This window comes from Canis lupus, chromosome 29 (assembly GCF_003254725.2).
Source record: "Canis lupus dingo isolate Sandy chromosome 29, ASM325472v2, whole genome shotgun sequence".
Classification (NCBI taxonomy): Eukaryota; Metazoa; Chordata; class Mammalia; order Carnivora; family Canidae; genus Canis; species Canis lupus.
In genome coordinates this window covers 35,644,268-35,654,339 of record NC_064271.1, presented here as the reverse complement: position 1 = coordinate 35,654,339, position 10,072 = coordinate 35,644,268, and positions in this window count along the sequence as shown.

Here is a 10,072-nt window from a genome sequence, read left to right as displayed (position 1 = left end):
CTTTTTTGTGTGTGTGACAGTATTATTATTCAATCTTCAGTCATCTCTTATGGTAATTTTTTTCATTTCTAAATGTGGCTTTTTATTTATTGAATATTTAATAATCACAGCTCAAAATTCTAAAAGTATAAAAGGATAAGAAATGAAAAACTCGTGCCTCTACCACAGGTCTAGCTATTTAGTTCTCCTCCTCAGAAAAAAATCCATGATACTCATTTGTTAGGAGTCTTTCCAAAGAGTTTTGATGCCTATTCAGATTTCTGTGCATATTATTTTTCAATAATTTCCTACAAAAATGATAGTATAACATATACAGTATTCTTCACCTTGTTCTTTTTTTGCCAAATAGATTGGAAGGTCATGGAAGATCATACACATATCAGAGCATACTTTCTTCCCCCATTATACCATAGGCTTCCTCGAACTGAAGTGACCCAAATGAAATGCATTTCAGGGAGGAAGATGTCACCCACATATTATTCTAGTACTAGAAGAGACAATACGGAAGACTTCCTCAAGCTTGTGGATAGGTCTTACTAGAATGGGACGACTTAATTGGTGGTAACTGAGCTGGGTGGGTGTGCCTCTCTTTTGAGCTTCTTAGAGTCCTAGTTTTCCTATCTGCAAAGTAGAAATGATAAAATTGTCTTCTTTCTCTGTTAAAGGGAGATGGTAAGAAAAAAAATGTCTTTTTTTCAAATTTTGTAATAGAGACAACTTTGTACCTTAGAATTATAGTAGTGTTTTTATCAACTCCAAGGACTGATGCATTAAGTTCGGGGAAGTAGAACAAGATTTTTATACGGATTGAAGTCTCCGTGGTCTCACACAGCTCCTGCCACCCTAATGAGCCAAGCATTTCAGGTGGTTAGCGATAGCCTAGCATGAAGAATTACACTGTAAGTTAATATGTACTGTTGCTACATCCTCATGGAAGATGATTGATGTTGAACACCTTTTCATGTATTTGTTGGCCATTTGTGTATCTTTCTTAAAAAAAAAGTCTATTTAGCTCCTCTGCCCATTTTTTTAATTGGATTGTTTGGTTTTTGCTACTGAGTTGTAGCAGTTCTTTATGTATTTTGGATATTAACCCCTTATCAGTTATATGATATATGATATGCATGTATTTTCTCTTATTCCATAAGTTGCCTTTTTGTTTGGTTGATGGTGGCCTTCAACGTGTAGGAGCTTTTTAGTGTGATGTAGTTCTATTTGTTTATTTTGTTGATTTTGCTTGAGGTATCAAATCCAAAAAAAAAAAAATCATTGTTATGACTGATGTCAAGAAGCTACGTTTTCTTCTAGGTGTTTCATAGTTTCAGGTCTTACATTTAGGTCTTTAAGCCATTTTTAGTTGATTTTTCTGTATATGGGTAAAGATAGTGGTCCAGTTTCATTCTTCTGCATGTGGCTGTTCAATTTTCCTGCAACCATTACTGAAGAGAGACTATCTTTTCTCTATTGTATACTCATGGATCCTTTGTCAAAAATTAATTGACCATAAACGTGTGACTTTATTTCTGGGCTCTCTAGAAATAGAATCTAGAATCTCTCACTGAGATTCAATTGATCTCCGTGTCTTTATGCCAATACCAAATAATTTTGATTGATACAGCTCTGTGATATACTTTGAAATCAGGAAGTGTGATGCCTCCAGCTTTGTTCTTTCTCAAGGCTGCTTTGGTCATTTGGAGTTTTAATATGGGTCCAGCTTTTTTTTTCACATGTGACAATCCAATTATTCTACGACAATTTATTGAAGACACTCTTCTATTGAGTATTCTTGGTTCTCTTGGCAGATACTATTTAGCCATATATACTTGGGTTTCTTTGGGGGCCCTGGATTCTGTATTTGTCTTGGTGTATTTGTTTATGCCTGTACTATATGGTTCTACTGACTAAAGCTTTATAGTATAGCTTGAAATAAGGAAATGGAGGATCCCTGGGTGGTGCAGCGGTTTGGCGCCTGCCTTTGGCCCAGGGCGCGATCCTGGAGACCCGGGATCAAATCCCACGTCAGGCTCCCGGTGCATGGAGCCTGCTTCTCCCTCTGCCTATGTTTCTACCTCTCTCTCTCTCTCTCTCTCTCTGTATGACTATCATAAAAAAAAAAAAAAAAAAAAACCTATGCCCCTCACAAGAGGACATCTTAAAAAAAAAAAAAAAGAAAGAAGGAAATGGGATGACTAATTCTTTGCTCTTTCAGGATTTTGGGAGACTATTTGGGGCCTTTTGTGGTTCCACACAAATTTAGAGGAGTGCTTTTTCTACTCTAAAAAAATGCCATTGGAATCTTTTTCTTTTTTTTTTTTTTAAAGATTTATTTATTCATTCAGAGAGAGCAAAGAGAGAGGCAGAGACACAGGCAGAGGGAGAAGCAGGCTCCATGCAGGAAGCCCGATGTGGGACTCGATCCTGGGTCTCAAGGATCACACCCCAGGCTGCAGGCGGCGCTAAACCGCTGCGCCACCAGGGCTGCCCTGCCATTGGAATCTTGATAGGGATTGCGTTGAATCTGTAGATGCCTTTTAGTAGTATTGATGTTTTAACAATATTAATTCTTCCAATCGACCAACAAGGGAAACCTTTCTATTGGTATCTTTAATTTCTGTCATTGGCATTTTATAGTTTTCAGAGATCTTTTTTACCTCCCTAGTTAAATTTGTTCCTAAGTATTTTGTTTTTGGCTCCATTTCAAATGGGATCTACTTTATTTTTTCAGAAAATTTGGTGTTACTGTATAGAAAAGCTACTAGTGGGAATCCCTGGGTGGCTCAGTGGTTTAGTGCCTGCCTTTGGCCAGGGGCGTGATCCTGGAGACTCGGGATCGAGTCCCACATTGGGCTCCCTGTGTGGAGCCTGCTTCTCCCTCTGCCTGTGTCTCTGCCTCTCTCTCTCTCTCTCTCTCTTTCATGAATAAATAAATAAAATCTTTTAAAAAAGAAAGAAATGCCCACTGGTTTTTATAAGTTAATTTTGTGTCCTATAATTTTACCAGATTTACTGATTGGATGTAACAGTTTTTTGTTGAGTGTTTAGTATTTTTTATAAAATCATGTTGTCTGCATATAGAGACAATTTTACTTCTTCCTTTCCAGTTCTGATGCCTTTTATTCCTTTTTCTTGCCTGACTGCTCTAGCTAGGACTTCTAACATTATGTTGAATAGGAGCGGTGAGAGTGGACACCTATATCTTGTTCCTGATCTTAAAAGGAAAGCTTTCAGCCTGTCACCATTGAGTGTGATGTGTGGGCTTGTCATGAATGGCCTTTATTATGTGGAGGTACGTTCCCTCTGTACCTACCTTGTTGAGCGTTTTTATCATGAATGGATGTTGAATTTTGTCAGTGGCTTTTCTGCATCTATTCAGGTGACTATATGGTTTTTAACCTTCACTTTCTTCAAGTTGTGTATCACATTGAGTTATTTGCAAATGTTGAAGCATCCTCATACACCTGGTTATGGTGTATGATCTTTTTAACATATTGTTGAGTTTGATTTGCTAATATTTTGTTAAGGATTTTTGCATATATATTCAGCAGGGATATCGGCCTATAATTTTATTTTCTTGTAGTGTTATTTTTTGCTTTTGTCATCAGAATAATGCTGGCCTCCTGAAATGAGTGTTTCTCCCACTTCTGTTTTGGGAGAGTTTGAGAAGGATTGTTTTTAATTCCTCTTTAAATGTTTTGTAGAATTCACCAGTGAAGCCACCTAGTCCTGGGCTTTTCTTTCTTGGGAGGTGCTTGATTACTCTTTGAGTCTCCCTAATAATACTTGACCTATTCAGATATTCTATTTCTTCATGATTGCTTCTGTGTTGATTATATGTTCCTAGAAATTTACCCACTCTTGCAAAGATCTACCAGTTTTTGGCATACAGTTGTTTATTATAGTCTGTTATGATCCTTTCTATTTATGTGGTATCAATTGTAATGTCTCCTCTTTGATTTCTAATGTTACTTTTTCGAGTTCTCTCTCTCTCTCTCTCTCTCTCTCTATGTATCTAGCTAAAGTTTTAATCTTTTGAGAAAAAAAAAGCCTTAGTTTTATTGATCTTTTCTGTTGTCTTTTTAGTCTCATTTATTTCTGCTCTGATCTTTGTCATTTCCTCCCTTCTAACTTTAGGCTTAGTTGTTTTTTGTTGTTGTTGTTGTTTTTATCTCAATGAGGTGTAAATTTAGGTTGTTTGAGATCTTTCCTGTTTCTTGGTGGAGGCAGCTTATTGGTATGAGCTTTTTTCTTCGAACTGCTTTTCTGCATCCCATTCTTTACATTTTAATTTGTCTCGTACTTTTATTTCTCTTTTGATCTCTTCTTTGGTCTCTTGATTGTTCATTAGTATGCTGTTTTATATCCAGACATTGTGAGTTTCTCACTTTTCTTGTAATTGAATTCTATTGTGATCAGAAAAGATGCTTGGTAGGATTTCAGTCTGAAATTTTTGAGACTAGTTTTGTGGTCTAACACGTGATCTGTCCTGTAGAATATGTGTGTGTGCCTGAGAAGAGTATGTATTCTACTGCTGTTGGATGGGATGTTCTGTAAAGGTCTGTTAAGTCCATCTGGTCTGATGCGTCACTTCAGCCCCATATTTCCAGATTGCTTTTCTATCTTATCTTCCATTGCATAAAATGGGGCATTGAAGTCTCCGCTATTATTGTATTGCTGTCCATTTCTTCCTTTCAATCTATTAATATTTATCCTATATATTTGAGTGATTCTATGTTGGGTACATAAGTATTTACATTTGTTATATCCTGTTGGATTGATCCTTAATATTACATAAGGATCTTCTTTGTTTCTTATTATACTCATTGGATAGAAGTGTGGTTTGTTTAAGCATAGCTGCTCCTGCTTTCTTTTTGTTTCCATCTGCATGGAGTATCTCTTCCCATCCTTTCACATTCTGTCTGGGTGTGTCCCTGAAGCTGACATGAGTCTCTAATAATCATAAGCAGCAGGTAGTTGGGGCTTCTTTGTTTTGTTTTCATCTATTGAGCCACTCTATGTCTTTTCATTGGAGGATTTAGACCATTTACATTTAAGGTGATTATGAATATATATGAACTTATTGCTGTCATTTGGCTGTTTTCTGGCTAATTTCTGTAAATTGTTTTGTCCTTTAGCCCTTCCTTCTTGCTCTCTTCCTTTGCGATTTGGCAATTTTCTGTAGTGATATATGTAGATTTCCTTTTATCTTTTGTATATCTTTTTTTTTTTTAATTTTATTTATTTATGATAGTCACACACAGAGAGAGAGGCAAAGACATAGGCAGAGGGAGAAGCAGGCTCCATGCACCAGGAGCCCGACATGGGATTCGATCCTGGGTCTCCAGGATCGCGCCCTGGGCCAGAGGCAGGCGTTAAACCGCTGTGCCACCCAGGGATCCCGTATCTTTTGTATATCTAATGTAGATACTTCGTACAATTGATCATGAGGCTTTAAAACACCTTACGGTCATACAGTCTATTTTAAATTGATACAAACTTAACTTTGCATACTAAAGCTCCACATTTTTATCCTTACTTGTTTTATGTTTTTGATGTCACAATTTACTTCTTTATACTTTGTGTAACTATTAACAAATATTGTACTTACATTTTCTGCTATTGTCTTTTGACCTTCATACTAGATTTTATAAGTGATTTACCTATCACCGTTACATTAGAGTATTTTAAATTTATGTATTTACTTTTACCAGTGAGATTTATAATTTCATATATCTTCCTGTTCCTAATTCCTATTCTTTCTTTTCAGCTTGAAGGAGTCCCTTTAACATTTCTTGTAAAGCTGGTTGAGTGATGATAAACTTCAGTTTTTATATCTGGAGAACTCAATCTCTCCATCAGTTCTGAAGGACAACTTTGCTGGGTAGGCTGTTCTTGATTGGCAGTTTTTTTCTTTTAGCAATTAAAATATATCATTCCACTCCCTCTGGCCTGCTATATTTCTGCTGAACATCTCATAATCTAGTAGGGTTTCCTTGTAAGCAACAAATTGCTTTTAAGATTCTTTCTTTAACTTTTGACAATTCATTTAATGTGTTGATGTGGGTGTTTTGGGATTCCTCTTAATTGGAACTTTTCAGTTTTCTTGGATCTGGATATTGATTTCATTCCCCAGGTTAGGGCTATTTTCAGATTTTTTTTTCTTTGAATAAGCTCTCTGCCCTCTTATCTTTCTTCTGAGGTCCCTATGATGCACATATTGGTCCCATGTGTTCCATATGCTGTCTTCACTCTTTCTCATTCTTTTTTTCTTTTTTTCTTCCCTGATTAGATTCTCTGCCCTGTCTTTTGAGTTCATGGTTTCTTCCAGTTTCATTTGTTGAGTCCATGTTTTGAACCCTCTATTGAATTTTTCAGGTCATTTTTTTTTTTTTTTTAATTTGCAGCTTTGTGGCATGTACGGCTTTTTTTCTCTCTCTTTGTTGAAATGTTCACTTTATGCATGTATTGCTCTGACCTTGATGAGCATCCCTATGGCCATAATTCTTAACTCTATCAGATAAATCATTAATCTTCAAGGTCTACTTCTGACTTTTTGTTATTCTATGTGGAACATGTTTCTGTATTTCTTCATCCTCTTTGACTCTCTGTGTTGATTTCTGTGTATTAGGTAACACAGTCATAGATAACATAGTTGAAGGTTTGCCAAGTTCTCTGTCTTAAAGGGGAGAATCTTAGCGTCTAGATGCAGGCTGATTGGAAGCTGGACCCTCAGGCAGAAGCTTTTAAAGTATCCAAGTAGCTATCCTTCATGGAACTGTGAGCTGGGTGTGTCTCTCTGCTTCTTCTGCACTGAACCCTGGGGTAGTAGCTACTTAAGAACTGTTTCTGGTTAGCTACCATCCTGGCTGGGTGACCTATGAACACAAGCTCCTTCCAGTGATGTTGGTGTTCTGGATTGGGCTACAGGGAGAATGCAGGCATGGTGTCTGCTGGCTTCCCTGGTCTCTGAGTAGAATGGTAGTCTCTCCCTAGAAGTGAGCTAAATTAGATGACTGACCCTTAGGCTGCAGCTTTTAAAATATACAAAAAGGCCTCTTTCAGGAAAAGACTGAGATAAGGACATTTTTGCCTACTGATATTTTTTTAAGACTTTAGTTAGGGATCCCTGGGTGGCGCAGCGGCTTGGCGCCTGTCTTTGGCCCAGGGCGCGATCCTGGAGACCCGGGATCGAATCCCACGTCGGGCTGCTGGTGCATGGAGCCTGCTTCTCCATCTGCCTGTGTCTCTGCCTCTCTCTCTTTCTGTGACTATCATAAATAAATAAAAATTAAAAAAAAAAAGACTTTATTTATGAGAGATACAGAGAGACGCAGAGACACAGGCAGAGGGAGAAGCAGGCTCCGTATGGGGATCCTGATGCGGGACACAATCCCAGAACCCCAGGATCATGACCTGAGCCAAAGGGAGATGTTCAACCACTGAACCACCCAGGTGCCCCTTGCCTACTGATTCTTTAGAGCCCTGGGCATGTAGCTGGTTAAGAACCGTTTCTTTGGGGATCCCTGGGTGGCGCAGCGGTTTGGCGCCTGCCTTTGGCCCAGGGCATGATCCTGGAGACCCAGGATCGAATCCCACGTCGGGTTCCCGGTGCATGGAGCCTGCTTCTCCCTCTGCCTATGTCTCTGCCTCTCTCTCTCTCTCTCTCTCTGTGTGTGACTATCATAAATAAATAAAAATTGAAAAAAAATTAAAAAAAAAAAGAACCGTTTCTTTATTAGACAGTCTTGTTCAGCCCACAAACACAAGCCTTGCTGGCCACCAGTGTCAGGCTATTAAGGAATGTGCCCTCTGGATGCAGCTGCAAGAGCTAGTGCACCAGATAATGTGCCAGCCCCTTTTAGGAAGACACCAGTGACCTAGAGCAGAGCAAAGGGAGAATCTGAGAGGATACATGCTGGCCTCTGGAGAGGATAGCAGTCTGTTCCTGGATGTGTGCTAAATTAGCAATCAGACTTTCAGGCAGCAGCTTATAGGATATGCAAATAAGCCTCTTTTAGAGAAGGATGGGGAAGGAAATGGACATTTTTCTCTGCTGCCTCTGCTGGGATATCCATAGTAAGTCCAAGCCACTTAAGAACCTTTGTTCTTTGGTTGTAGCTGTGGGTCTTATGTGCACCAGGCTTGATGGCTTTCAAAGGGATGAGCCCCCCCTCAGATGGAAGTCTTAAAAGTTGGGACATAGATGTTGCATCCCAACCTGTCAGGCCTCAGGGAGCATATAGAAGTTCCTTCCTGACTGCTGCTGTCGGAAGGGGGGTTTTGGCAAGAGCGTGTCTAAGCCTCTCCAACCCCTTTTGATGTGTGTTTTTTCCTTGCCCATAGTTTCTCAGCTAGTTTCTGGCTTCTTTTCAGAAGGAATTATTCCATGTGTTGCTGCAGACTTGGTGCGTCTGTGGGAGGAGTCAGGAGACTCCTGTATTGCTGTCTTGACCAGAACTTCATTTATTTTAAAACTCAGTAATTAGGTGCATATACATTTAAGATTGGTACATCTCTGGACTTTTGTTATGAAACATCCATGTCTAGTAATACTTGTCTTGAAGTTGCCTTTCATTGTAGTGTTTGCATCCTATGTCTGTGTCTTTAATCCTTTTACCTTTAACCTATTCAATGTCTATATTTTCTTAAGTCTCTTTAAACAAGGTATTATTGAAGCTTTTTATCCACTATGAGGATAGTTGCATTTAAATTGATGATGTTTAATCTAATTACATAATCTGTGGTTGGGTTAAAGTCTGTCACCACGTTTCTTTGTCCCATTTGTCTTTTTCTCCTCCTTTGGATTCAGCAGGTATTTCTTAATATTCTATTTTATTGCCTCTATTGGCTTTATAACTACACCATTTACAGTTTCTTAAATAGTAAGGATACATTCTTTACTTGCTACAGGCTACCTTAAATAACATACCATTTATGCCTGTATCGTGTATAGGTCATAAATGTGTATTCCACTAATCCTATTATTTATGGCATACATTTTTTAAAGATTTTAAATTTTTTTTATTTATTCATGAGCAGCACAGAGAGGCACAGAGACACAGGCAGAGGGAGAAGCAGGCTCCCTGTGAGGAGCCCCACATGGGACTCGATTATAGGACCTCGGGATCATGACCTGAGCAGAGGGCAGATGCTCAAACACTGAGCCACACAGGGACCCCTTATGGTGTAATTATATATTTTACTTCTACATATCCTGTAGAAGAAGAAACTCTGTTTTTTAAATTTTGCTTCAAATTGTTTTAAATACACTTTTATTTTCATCAGTTAACTGGATTTTAAATAATTTAGGCTCTAGAAAAATAATTCTTATCTATCATTTCTGGCACTGTTTTTTTCCTTCATAAATATATAGGTTTCATCTGGAATCATGTGCCTTCAATGTGAATAATTTCCTTTAATATTTTGTGTAGTGCAGTTCTCCTGAAATCAGATTTTTTCAGCTTTCATTAAATTCAAAGGATATAGAATTTTATGTAAAGATTGGCACTTAGAGTTTTAGTTTAACAGGTTTTTTTAAGCACATGAAGACGTTTGTCTCTTGTCATTTGTTCATTATCGTTCTTCCCTGTTATGTATCTTTTTTCCTGTCTGCTTTGAAAATTTCTCATGTTTTCCAACAGTTTGATAATGATGTGCATAGGTGTGATTTCCTATGTATTTGTCTTTTTTTTTTTTTTGCAGTTTGTTTCTGTGCATTGCTTGTGTTTTTTAATCAAACTTGGAAATTTTTCAACTTTTATTTCTTCACATTTTTCTGCCTTGGTTGCTCTCCCTCTCCTACTGGATTCAAGCTGTACAGGTTAGATCACTTGCTATTTATCCCATATGTTAAGTCTGTTCATTTTTTTAATCCTTTTAACCTCTCTATGCTTCAGTTCGGATAGTTTCTAAAGATAAACTAAGTTCACATACTTAGACTTCCTAAAACACTAAGAGCTGCTCCTAAATACTATTTTTCAAACCCCAAAGAGATGTTGCTTTTTAAACATTTTTTCAAGAGCTAGATAAGGGATGAAGGAGACATCAGAGTATGAATAACTAGTGAATTATTTAG